The sequence below is a fragment of the Manis pentadactyla genome, chromosome 14 (assembly GCF_030020395.1).
Source record: "Manis pentadactyla isolate mManPen7 chromosome 14, mManPen7.hap1, whole genome shotgun sequence".
NCBI lineage: Eukaryota > Metazoa > Chordata > Mammalia > Pholidota > Manidae > Manis > Manis pentadactyla.
In genome coordinates, this window is record NC_080032.1 from 56,078,523 (window position 1) to 56,091,763 (window position 13,241).

At 48.2% G+C, this 13,241-nt stretch overlaps 1 long non-coding RNA gene across 3 annotated transcripts; it reads right to left on the bottom strand.

Annotated features, from left to right (window-relative positions):
* Positions 1–697: 697 nt before the first annotated feature.
* LOC130680683 (uncharacterized) lies at positions 698–8,387 on the bottom strand. Of its 3 annotated transcripts, XR_008993721.1 has the most exons (3): positions 8,184–8,379; positions 2,423–3,931; positions 698–2,390 (listed from the first exon to the last, which is right to left on the bottom strand). It is a non-coding gene; the product is annotated as an uncharacterized LOC130680683 (long non-coding RNA). The 3 variants fall into 3 exon arrangements; XR_008993722.1 differs by having other exon boundaries at positions 698–3,931; positions 8,184–8,387; XR_008993723.1 differs by lacking the exon at positions 8,184–8,379 and adding an exon at positions 5,516–6,160 and having other exon boundaries at positions 698–3,931.
* Positions 8,388–13,241: the final 4,854 nt, after the last annotated feature.

Consider the following 13,241-nt stretch of genomic DNA (forward strand, 5'->3'; position numbering starts at 1 on the left):
TAAAAATAAATATGAGAGATGCCCTCTCAAAAAAAATAGTGATTAGAATAAAAAATTGGATCAAGGGGCTTATAGAAATTTTGAAAAAATAGAATGGATAGAAATTAGGAGTGAATAGAAGTCCCATAACTATATCCAAATTTATATCAGTATTATGGAGAAAATAAAACCTATGTAGGCAGCTTTCAGAAAAGATGCATATAATAACTTCAGCTCTTTTTTCCTAGAGTTGGAATAAATGACTAAAAGCTTAAGTTTTTATTATGAGCATTACTCCAAAATCAAAAAGTTCTTACATTAAGATAGATTTTGGGGTTTTCTGAAATATGTATTAAGTAGCCTCTTTGTATTTTTGTTATACATAAAAAGTTTTAAATTTGTACACAGTGAAAAAAAAATTAAAAATAGAAATCTCGTTTGACCCAGGAATTCCACTCCTAGGAATTTACGCTAAGAATGCACTAGCCCAGTTTGAAAAAGACATATGCACCCCTATGATTATGCAGCACTATTTACAATAGCCAAGAAATGGAAACAACCTTAGTGTCCATCAGTAGATGAATGGATATAGAAGATGTGGAATCTTTATCCAATGGAGTATTATTCAGCCATAAGATGAAATCAAATCCTACTATTTGCAACAACATGGATGGAACTAGAGGGTATTATGCTCAGTGAAATAAGCCAGGCAGAGAAAGACAAGTATCAAATGATTTCACTCATCTGTGGAGTATAAGAACAAAACAAAAACTGAAGGAACAAAACAGCAGTAGACTCACAGAACCCAAGAATGGACTAACAGTTACCAAAGGGAAAGGGACTGGGGAGGATGGGTGAGAAGGGATGGATAAGGGTGGGGAAAAAGGGGAATCACAATTAGCATGTATAATGTGTGTGGGGGGGGACACGGGGAAGGCAGTATAACACAGAGAAGACAAATAGTGATTCTATAGCATCTTACTACGCTGATGGACAGTGACTGTAGTGGGCTATGTGGTGGGGTCGAGTCTCATAACCATAATGTTGTTCATGTAATTGTACTTTAATGATAGCAAAATTTTTAAAAATGTGAAGAAAGCAAACATCACCCCAGATTCTGTTAACATTTTGGTGAAATTCTCCCCATTTTGTTTTTCATTAAATCATTTTTGTTTTCAACAATGTGGTGGAGAACATTCTCTGCCAATATTTCCATCATCTCTAATGGCTGTATACTATTGCATTTTATGGTCATACCACATGTATGTTTTAATCAATATTCTGATGATGGAGATTTAGATTTTTTTCCTGTTTTCTCTATTATAGACAATACGTCAGTGAATATCTGTGTATGTAGATCTTTTGCATATATCTTAGTCATAGTCAAAGGGATGCATGCTTTTCATTTTCATACACATTGCCAGAATGTCCTTCAAGAAGACAGTTTCAACTTTCACTCCCCAAATTAATGTCATGAAAACTGTCAGTTTCATTCATCCTTGCCAAGCTGAGCTGTGAAAATATTTTAATTTTCACAGCTTTCATTACTGAGAAATCAAGATAAACACGAAGAAGTTTTGAAATTAACTCAATACTTCAAGGAAATAGCAAAATGGACTTTTGGAGCTAAATCACAAATACTGAGAAAAGTATCTCTTAAAGAAGCAGGGCCAAAAGTCATAAGTTATACCAGCATTTATTGAAGATACTTGAGATCCATGAACTCTTGTTTTTGTGTTAGGAATCATTATGATAGTACTGAGCACTGAAGCAAATGCAGACTGCTTATACTTGGTCTTCCAGTTTTTGTATATTTAATTCTATATTTCTTAAAGTTCATAGAAGTGTGATATAAAATATACATTTTCTCTCTCTTTCTTACTGTTATTATTACCAAATATTTTCTCCATATGACTATTTTTCCATGCACACCAAAGAGAAGAATGTATCCTCAACAATGTCATTTTGTGACTTTGGAAACAAACAAAAGAACATATTTCTGATTAAACAAATTCTAATTCTAGAAATGTCTTTTAAGAATATAATTGGACAAAAGTATAAAAATGGATATATTAGATGTTCATCATAGCCTTGTTAATAATGGTAAAAATGTAGGAACAATATAAACACTCAGCAGTAGAGATTCTGTTTAAAAATTACAGAAGAGGCAAAACCATAGAGACAGAAAGGAGACTAGTGGCCACCAGTGACTGTGGGAAAAGAAAATGAGAGTTTCTTTTGGGGGTGATGGAAATGCCCTGAAGTTAGACTGTGGTGATGAATGCACAGCTCTGTTAATAGATCAAAACTATTGAACTGTATACTTTAAGGAGGTCCATTTTAATGGTACTGATTTATGTCTCAAATAAAGCTGTTTTAGAAATGATGTAATCCATTAAATCAGTGGAATACTCTATCATATATGATGTTAAAATGTTTTCACTTATATATGAAAAGATGTTTATAATAACTGTTTAATTTAAAAAGCCACTTAATCTGCCACACTAGAACAGAAACATCAAGTTTACCCTTACTTCATGCTAGCGTACCTGCCCTGTGGTGTGAGTGTGAGGAGGAGGAGGGAGGAAATCCGGGCTCGCCACTCCGGCCTGCCGAAGCCCCTCCCTAAGCAGGCGGGGGCTCCTCCCAGACAGAAACAGGGGTTGGAGGCTGCAACACGGCTGGGGGAAGCCAGAGGGCACTCTAGAATACTGGCCCATCTGCTTTCTTGGCCTCAAGGCAAGTGTGCCCCAAACTTTAGGGTACATTAGAGTCACCTGCAATGTTCATTTAGAAAAAGAAGTTCAGGTCCCCTTCCTCGAGGTGATTCAGTAGTTCTGTTCTGAAAACTAAGCCCTTTTCAGCAACCAGCTGGTGGTTCTGACCCTGCACTTTGGGAAGCACTGCTCTGAGTCTGTAAGAGTCAGCGGGTCCTGAACACCCGTGTGATCAGGGGGCCTGGGAGACACCAACCCCCTGCAGTGCGGCTCCGCGGAGAGGGAAAGGGATGTGGGCGTGGTCTGGGAAAGGTCCCCTGACTCGGCACTGGGAAACCAGCTCTTCACACCTCCTCTGCTCCTCCCTAGGGGCACAGCCTTGAGGAGGGAGCACGGCCTCTCTGAGCCTCCTCATCCCACCCATGAAGCCTCTCTCGCAGGTTTAAGAACCACATGGCAGATGACAGCACTTAGAAAACCACAGAGAGCTAAAAAGATTGGGGGTATCCTTAAATATCTTTAAACATTAAGGGATTAGATGATATGAAGACCCTCCAAAGTATGTGAACATGTTTGTGTGAGAGAGAAAATGGAGAAGAGAGCAGATTGGAAAGGGAGGCAAGACAGAGCGAGAAGGCGGAGGTGCCCAGACCAACCCACTGCTCGGTGCCTTTGGGGTTTCTCAAATTCTTGGGTTGGATTTTTGTTCTCTATTCATTCTAACTAAATTTCTTTCCTTATTTTTTATTTGTCTTTTTCATAACATCTAAATTTTTTTAAAAAATCTTGAGTTTGTACTGTACAAAACAAATGATCTTTTCTGGAATCTTCATGTTAATATTATCTGAACACCGTAGATTTTATCAATTTCCATTTTTATGCTGAAATATTTTAAAGTAAATTATAGATATCATGATATTATATCCCTAAATATTCAGCATGCATCTCTAAAAAGATATTTTCCATAGGCCTTCAATAGCATTTCACGCCAACTCAATGAATAGTAATTCCGTATTCTTAACTCCTTCTCTTGTACATTCAGATTTCTCCACTTATCCATAATGGCAATAGGAAGTCAAACCAGGAACTTATAGGAGCCATCCAGGTTGTTCCAATCTTCATGGGGTTGCAAACTGCCTCAGGGACTGCTGTCATTTCCATGAGCTCCCGTGCTCCTGCGTCCTCTTCCCTGAGAGTGGCATGTCCCAGTAGGGGCTGCTTCTGTGGCCTGGATCCTGGAATGAAGAAGATGCATGGGAAGTGCCCATCAGAGCTACCCTTAACTTGCAGGTGACATGTAATACAGGTGGGCAAATAAATTATTTGTTTTTGTAAGCCACTGGGATTTGAGAATCCTACCACAGAATTACCAAGAGGACTGTCCCTCTGAGGTCTGGTTGGCCATGTTACTTGTTTTACCATGAAGTGGAGTGGATGTGATGTGTGCCAGTTCCAAACACAAGCTTTAAGAACTACTGTCAGGTATTGGTGAGCGAGTAGGGGTCGCCTATTCTTTCTTGATATCAAAGGCTTTGCCGAAAGCCTTGGAGAAATCGTCAGGATAGTAGCTGCTCTGCAGAATCACATAGATTCTTTAGCTTCAGTAGCCCTACAAAATAGGTGAGGTCTAGACCTGCTCACTGCAGAAAAGGGGGACTTATGTCCGTTCCTTGATGAAGAATGCTGCTTTATGTAAACCAATCAGGAGTACTCAGAGAGGCAGCAATGAAATCAGCTGATCCAGCCTCTCAATTTCATCCGCAGCTCTCAGAATCATGGGGAGTTTGGTCCCACTTTTGGAACTTGTCATCCAGGCTACCCCCTTTTTTGGACCCCTGTTAAATGCTTTTCCTAGCCCTGCTGTTGAGGCCGTGCTTATTGAGTCTCCTAGTTAGATTCATTTCTTCTAGACTCAGGCCCATCAATACCAACATCCTCCTCTCTCATGGCTTCAGACCCTTGCTGACAAAAGAAAACCCCAACTTCCCCAGCTTCATGGGACCCTTGATGGCCACCTGTGTGGTTGCCTGGCAATTACTCCATCCTGACAGACTGCAAGCATTTTGGATCCAAAGGACTGCAATGCCCTATAACAAGAAGCAGGCAGACTAGTCCTTGCCCCACTTCCCCAGTGATTTGGGTCCAAACTGCTAAAGACGGGGATGTTAGACAGGAAGCCAGAGATAAGTGGGAGGAGAGGTCGCGGTGACCATGGAGCTGCTGCGACTAGAGAACTGAGTCTACAGAGATCTTCCACCACAGAAAATCCCTGGCAGGGGCACTGAAACCACAGAGACCATTCCACAAGCTAGAGTCCAACTGGGCGTGCTCCTGGGCCATCCCGAAGTGGCTTTTCCTCATTATAAAGTCATTAGAATAAATCTGCACTGCAGTTTAACCCCCCTTGATGGGCAATCAGAGAGAATTCTGGGAAAAAGCATGTGCAATAAAAATCAGCTTATATCATTGCCAACCTGTCAATAAACACTTGTTTCCATAACAATATCCCTCCTAAAAACGTCTTGCAAACCTCAGGAAAAGAACTTTCCCAAATATTTGGGGCCGTTAGACACTAGGATGGAGGCCTGTAATTACACAGTGTAATAAACTTGCTTGTCTGCTTTCTTGACTTTGGTTTCACTCTGACTTTCCTGCATCACCGAAACAAACTCCTTCCCAACTCCTGGATTGCAGTCCCACCAAACTGGGGCAAGGAGGAAAGGCCACTTTTTAATGAGTACTTTTTTTACTCTCTTTAGATGTTCATGAATGGCTCATGTAAGTAAAAAGCAAACTTTTGAACAGTGGGTGGAACTCACAGAGCAGCTCAGGCGGGGCTCCTGGGAGCTTGCGCAGTGACCCCACAGCTACCACACTCACAGAAGGGAGTGCGTGGTCCAGACAGGCCAGTGAATGCACAGCTGATGCGGGTCCTCTGTGTTTCCATTTTACAGGTGAGAAACTGAGCTTCTAGACAGTGATGGTATGTTCCTGGGTTTTGAGAAGGTGAGACATGACACCAGGGCTGGCACAGACACACATATGCCACACAAACAAAGACTCACATAAAGACAGGCACACACACACAGTCTTCCCTGCACACTGCCTCTAGTATTTACTCAGAGAGGAGCACACAGGTTCACCCAGCATGCACGTGACACACACACTGACTCATGTAAACTGACACACACAAGTGTATGCACAACCATGAATACAATGCATGTACACTTGTCCACAATTACACACTCACAACTATACACACACCCAGAAGCAGAATCCCTCCCAGGATTTGTACACAGACACACCCACACATACGAACACATGAAATAACATGCAGCACACCACAGCCCTGCTGCTCCCTCACAGCGTCCCCACCCACCCCCAGAGCTGGGCTCTCTCTCCAGGCCCTACAGGGATGCAGCTGGGACAAGGAGGTGGCGAGCGCAGAACAGGGTGGTCTCCACCTTTGCAAGTTCAGGTAGCAGCCTGTGAGTGTGTCTGTGGGTCAGCATGGGTCTGTGTGTGGTTGTATGTCATCTGTGAGCCATGACAGTGTGTGTTTGTGAATATTCACACACTAACGTGTTCCGCTGTGCACCAGGCAACAAGTGGGACCGGGCCAGCGCTGAGCAGGGCAGGCCGCGAGTGTCTGACAGCACAGGTGGGAGTGCTGGGTCTGAGGCTGGCAGTGGGTGTGCAGTGAGCCTGAGGGTGGGGAGATTGCCAAAGTATATGATCCCCAGGGTTGTGCAGATGTATCCCTGTGTCAGTGTGGGACCACTTTCCCTCCCCTTCCCAAACCACCTCCCCAAATGGGATTCAGGTTTAAACAAAATGGAAGAGACTGGGGCCTGGCCTCAGGGATTTGCTACTTAGAAAATTGTATAAAGTGCCCTGGCTGGGGGTGGGGTGCAGTGGGGATTCCCCTGGAAGGAAAAAGCAACACTTTGCCTCCACTCCCCACCCCCATATCTGGCCACCCTGGGCCAGCTCTGGGAGGCAGGCCTGGAGCACAGAGTGTGAGGGGGGTCTCTTTGGCACACCCCACAACCTAACCCTGAGCTTCTGTAACCGCCCGTCCCTCAGGACTTCTTGATCCTCTTAGGGAGGCCACCCACCACCCTGGCCCCCTCTGGGACAGGTCCTTGTGCACTAGCAGCCCCTGGTGGGAGATGTGATAGTGTCCTGGAGCCACACCACGCCAGAATCTTTAGCATGGACCCCTTTAGTCTGTGCAGATGGGGGACTCCCAGTCAGGGAGAAGTAGAGGCGAAAGAGTGGAGGTGAGATAGAGAACAGAGCTTTGGCAAGGGAAAGGAAGCACCTGCCCCCCAGTAGCCCAGGTATAGAAAAAAAGGAACTCAGAGGATGAGGTTGAGAGTGTAGACCTATCCCCAAGAATAGTCACTCAGCACCAGTCACATGCACACTGTGACATCCCACTGTCACCTGGAATGCAGCCACACCACAAGATACAGTTCGCCACTCATGGGCAACTCCCTAACCACTACACACTCACAGGGGACACCCGTGGTCACCCAGGGTACACACAGCGCAGCCACATGGCTTCACAACACTGCCCAGGAAGCATCCCGGGAATCCTGTGTTGACACTTTGGGAGACAGGAGCCCCCAAAGCACCCCTTCAGTGTGGATGCCACCTGACACGGGCAGACAGACCACCAGAACCCTCACATACAGTCAGGGTTGGTGGCTGGCCTCGGGCGCACCTGGCTCCCTCCCAGCCAGGGTCCTGCCTGCAGGTTGCGGGCTCCCGTGGACACAGCTGCACACTCCACCCGCTCCTCAGAAGCTATTTTCCGCTAGCTAGCACATTGCGCTCGGCTTGGCCTGGGCACGGCAGGGGGCCACCCACCTTGCAGGGCCCGCCATGCGACCCTTCCCGACCCAGGCTGCCGCCCCTGCCCCAAACCACTCTCCCCCGAAATCGGGTCAGGCGCTCTGGGTCACGCGCTCCAGCCTCCCACCCGACCAGGGGCCAGGCGAAAGCCTGGCCTGGGGAGGACCCACGCCCAGGGGACCCACCCTCCCCGCCAACTCCTCGGCGCCCGTGCGGAGTCCCCCCACCTGACGTCCCCAGCTGCGCCCCGGCACCAACTCCGCCCCAGGCCACGGTGGGTAGGTGGCGGCGGGCGGGGTTCTAATTGAGCCCCTCCTTGGGCAGACTCCGCCCTCGCACCCCCAGACCTTGCAACTTTCGCGGGGAGCCCACGCACCACCGCAAAAACTCCCCGGGCATAAAGGAAAGTGGGGTGGAGATTTCCCGCGGCGCTGCGGGCAGAGGAGAGGTTTGCGTCTGAGCCAGCCCACCAGGTTCCCGGCCAGGCGGGGCCAGAGGCAGGAGTCGGCGGCAGCGGGGGGCAGGAGCCCTCAGGGAGGGGCGGCCGCGCCCTGCCCGCCGGCCCGCAGGTGTCCCCGCCAAGCCAGCTCTCCCCTGCGCTGCAGGTGCCCAGGGCTCGGGCCCTACCTGCCGCTCCCTCCCTGGCCCGGCCATGGGGCGGGCGGCTAGGCGCCATGGCGGTGGGTTGCTGGTCGCTGGTCGGGCAGGCTGTGGAGGGGGCGGATCGTGCAGGCGTGTCACCCGTATGCGCAGGGACCCCTGCACAAGGCTGGCGCGGGGTCTCAGACACATCCCTCCGGCAGGAGGCCTCCAGCACAGACTCATACAGCCTGCGGGGGACACACAGACGCACCCTGAATGCTCTCACATCCGTGGGATGTCAGCCAGACATTCACAGACTCCCAGCCTATAGGGTGTCGTCCAGACATTCACACAGACAGACAATTGTAGAAAGAAACTCTAGAGCCTGGACTGACCTAACAACAGCTCCCAGGACCAAACCCCAGGCCACCACACCAGCCACCCTGAGGGCAGGTGTCAATACACAGTCACAAGCAGGAAAGCAGGAAGACTGGACAGATGCAGACAGAGAAACTCAGAGACCCAGGGCGACAGACTGGGGGACAGGGTGCCCTGGGGCTCTGGAGGCATTCCAGGCATGGTGGGGGTGGGGGGTAGGGAGCATGCTGCAGGGCTCCATAGGTGGGAGAAACAGGCATCCCCCCTCCCTCCCCATGGTGATTAATGGCGATGCCTCTGCAGTAGGGTAGGCGACTGGCAGAGGAGGGTCAGTGTACCACCCTTGCAGCATGGGCTTCAGCGGGCTGGGACACAGTGCTGCAGGGCCCCCACCCCACCCCCAAGCAATCTCCCTCCTCAGGCCTCCACTGAGTAGCTGAGTAGGTGTCTCCCCTTTTCCCCCACCCAAGCTCTGCTTCTGGCTCAGCTGAGGGAAAAGGGGAGGGGCGTTGCCCAGACCTAGTGGGGTGGATGAAATTCTGTCATCCTCCCGTCCGAGGTTCCCCCTACCTGCGACCCCAGTTCCCTTCCCTGGGGCTCCAGAATCCAGACTCCTCTGGGGAAGTCCTTCTCAGCTTCCCCGTGGAGGACGCCAGGGTTTAGAGTGGGCACAGGCAGCACCAACGGAGGAGAACAAGGCCCGGAGCCACGGCTGACCCTTGTTCTGTGTGCATTGGTGGGCACTCCTGGGGCTCGGAAATCTCGGGCAAATGCTGGTGACACCTGCCCTGCCTAATAGTAGTTACTCAGTAAGCACAGGCTGTGTGTAGCCAATCTCAGCCATTCGGGAAACATCAGTCCGGGGTGCTGTGGTCCGAACGTTTTATCTACACATTCCTCTCTCAAGTTTTCAGAAGATAAATGTGTGACCAAGAGGGAGAGCTGACCTTCTGGGTAACCAGCATGTCAGAGGCCTAAAATCCTAGTCCTAATGTTCCCCAAGCTTCTCCCCTGCTGGGAGGGGGAAAGTTCTGGAGCGGCCTCCTCTCTCACAAACCTGAAGCCAGAGGAAGTGGGGTGGGAACTCTGCTCTAGCTCTGGCTCTGGGAAGGGAAGGGTTATGGGTATAAAGATCCTCCTTCCTCTCTCTGCCTACTCGAATCTGCCTCTGTTAATCCGCAGCTGGAATCCTCCATCCCTTCCCTGCCTGAGGAATTAGGGGCCTAAGAGGAGGGGGAAGGAGGGGTTGATAGCAGCCAGACAGGGATTGGGGTCCATAAAGTACTAAATGGAGCACAGAAGCAGTCTCCCACCCACCACTCTCCCCACAAAGCCACCCACAGGCCTGCAGGAATAGTGTTAAGTGCTTTACATGAGCCTACCTAGTTACCCTCCCCAGCATCCCTATGAAGTGGGTACTAATACCTTCATCCCCATTCCAGGGATGAGGAAATTGAGGCTCAGAGAAGTTTAGACACATGCTCAAGATCGCCCAGCTGGCAAGATGGTTCAGTGGACACTTTCCTGACTGAATCTCCTAATTTTAACTTCTTTCGCAATATGAATAGGCTGAGAATCTCCCAGATCATCAATCCTGGTTCTGTTTTGCTTAACTCTCCCCTCGATCTTTGGATTTCCTCTTGGATAAGCAGCAAGAAAAAAATGAGCTGCACCTCTCACAATCACCTGGAAATTTCCCTCCACTAAATAGCCAAGTCCACCACTTAGAAATTCTGCTTTCTGTATAACAATTCTACTAAGCTCCTACCACTGTATAACAAGGATACCCTTTCCTGCAGATGTATTGCCCTGCAGTTCTTCCATCATAGGGCATTCTTAGGAGACAGACTGATTAACAAACCTATAAAAATAACTGTAGCCTTACAGAGACCAAATAAAGGATAACAAACAGTAATGTTTGGAACTCATCAAAATAGGTAAAGATTTTTAAGTTGATAAAACCCAGTGCTGGTGAAGATGTGGTGAAACAGGCATTTTCATAAAGTGCGTGGAGGTAAATTGTGTACAAATTGGGAAAACAGTTTGGCATGCATGGATGAGGCTTAAGACAAGTTCAGACTTTATGGCTCAACTTCCCAGAGTCTAATTTGAACTTGGGAAGACATATGTATGTCCCTAAGGATAATTATACTTGCCATATACTTGCAAAAATTGCTACAGATCATGTTTGTCAACTTTTCACATTATCACCCTGTAGCTCTGGAGTAGGGGGGTTTCTCTTCACTGGGCAAGTTCACTATGAAATCAAAGAGACAAAGGCAGGGATGAGAAGATGGGAAGAAAAGGGCTTGTTTTCATGGCAGTCTCACCTCACTCTAAGCCGAGGCTTTCCGTGAGAGCTGCAGCTCCCTTCCCAGGTTGCGAAGCACTCCTGCTCCACCCCTGCACCCAGGCTGAGCAGGTGGGTTTGAGCTTCCATTTTTGTCAGAAGCCCTCTGCCTAAACGGCTTTTGTTTTGGGGATTCGGTAGTAGATGGCATTGTTTTGTCTGGGTCAGAAGTGGGGAAACTGGCTTCCCTAATGACACACCCCTCCCTCTCCGGCAGAGATTACAAGATGTCTATCAGACTCCAGGGCACCACGCTCTTCTGGCCTGGGTGACTGCTGCACTTCTGGCCCATGCGGCCCAGACAGAGTGATTTGCCATCTTTCACCACTAGATGGCAGATGTGTGCTGAGCTCCAAAATGTGTTAATGGGAGTTGGGCATGAAAAATATCATCTACAATATGGACCATCAGGGTCCAAATGAGGAGTTGTTCACCGTGGAAATGAGAAATGTGATGCTTCAAAAAGTTCCCCCATCTCTCTTGGGTCCCTAGTGATTATTCTTGCCCCTCACTTAGGGAAACCCATAAATGAGATTACTCATTCTATAGAAGATCTAGGAGAGGTTGAGACGATGAGAGCTTGGAAGGAAATACAGTCTGCTGCTGAGAAAGGGTTTCAAGGGCCCTGGGAAGGTCTCCAGCACCCAGATGTGGGTTGCTTTGAAAAAGGTGGGGGGAGTAAAGGAGTAAGTAGATGGACAGCCCAATAAGATGTTACTATGGCAGCAGTTAAAGCTGGAGCATCAGTTCCAGCCTCTGAGATATAATACATGGAAATGGGGGCAAAGCTACATGTCCAGCCCATGTGTCTGCAGGACTTCCTACGGGAGAGTTCTCAGATCTCATCTGGGCCCCCACCCCCACAGGAAGACAATTGGGTGGTGCAGTTTGACTGGGGGAGTCAAGGCCCCCACATTGGGTGACATGGTGGGGACCAGAGGCCACATGTTGAATTAGCAAATCATTGGTCCCAGTGAATATGTAGTGTGTACTAGCTCTGGTGGACACACGAGCTAAATGCTCCCTGATTTATTGTGACCCTGAGCAGTTTCCTTGGACCCCCATTGTTATAAATAGTTGCAGGGGTGGGACTGTCAGAGTGGAGCAAGCCTGAATCCCTTTGGAATAGGGCACCTAATCCTGTGTCTGTTGTTATACTTACCTCTGATTCTCTTACATATAACCGTGGCATTCTTGCAAGAGGTTTGGGTCTTGTAGGCTACTGGAAAGTGTTTATCCTGCACTTCACACAAATTCTGGGTCTTTATGCCATTTGGCATGAAAGGGCATCAGGTGGGATGAAATGTGCATTTACCTCCACCATTGCAAAGTGGGCAGTCAAGGCCATACAGGCCTTAAGTGAGACAGACCCATCAAGGTCCTCTGAGCTGGATGTCCATGTGACTGATGATAACAGTGGCTTGGACCTCTGGCAGCAGCTTGCAGGCTATTTGCCTTAAGCTTCCCCAGGGAATTATGAAGCAAATAACTTGGTCCAAGGCAGAAGACCATGTGGGCTGTAGCCATCAGTGAGAACTGCCTCTGAGTTTTGGAGAAGTCAGCAGAACCCCACAGGGGTGCATCGTGTGACTGAATCCCACAGAACCCTTGAGACTACATGGCCTTGGACATTTCTATACGTGGACCAGTGATGGCTTGTCCTTCTTTCACCTTGAGGACAAGGCCTGGATCTGGCCTCCTGCATATTATGGTAGTGTACCCAAAATGGCTGGAAGGTAAGAGCATCTTACTGGGAGTCTTGTCTAATTATTGTGGCCAGTGCATGCACCTCCAGTAGCCCTACCTATCAACCCGTCACTCCCACAGTGAGAGAGGTGAAGGTCTGGTATGCTAGACCAGGATGGGACCTCATTATTGCCACAGTCCTGTCACAGGACCACTCTCTTGCATGAATCCTACCTGATGGACAATATTTACCTATGTTGGTGTCCTTAAAACATGTGTCTTATTGCCCTTAAGGTCGATCTCCTCCACAAACGGACTGGGCCAGCACCCCAGCAACAGCTGCAGTCTCTGCCAAGGCAAATGGCCACTTCTTGTACAAGGAAGTTCCCAACACTGAACACAATCTGTCACCCCAAAATTTTTACCTGCTGCCCCTAGGTTCACTCTTGAAGACCATATAAAACAAATCTAATTCTTTTTCCTTAAAGAAGTTCAAATATTGAGCTCACTTTTTTAGAGACCTCTTCATGTTACAGACTCTTAAGGAATGTTCTGGGGGCTAAAACCAGTGGTGTGTTAGTAAGCTGGATCTACAAAACCAAAAAACAGAACTCTGATTTGTGGAATATGCCAATTTCTGTGATGAAAATATATGCAGCACGATGCCATGACCTGTTGCAAACTGCTGA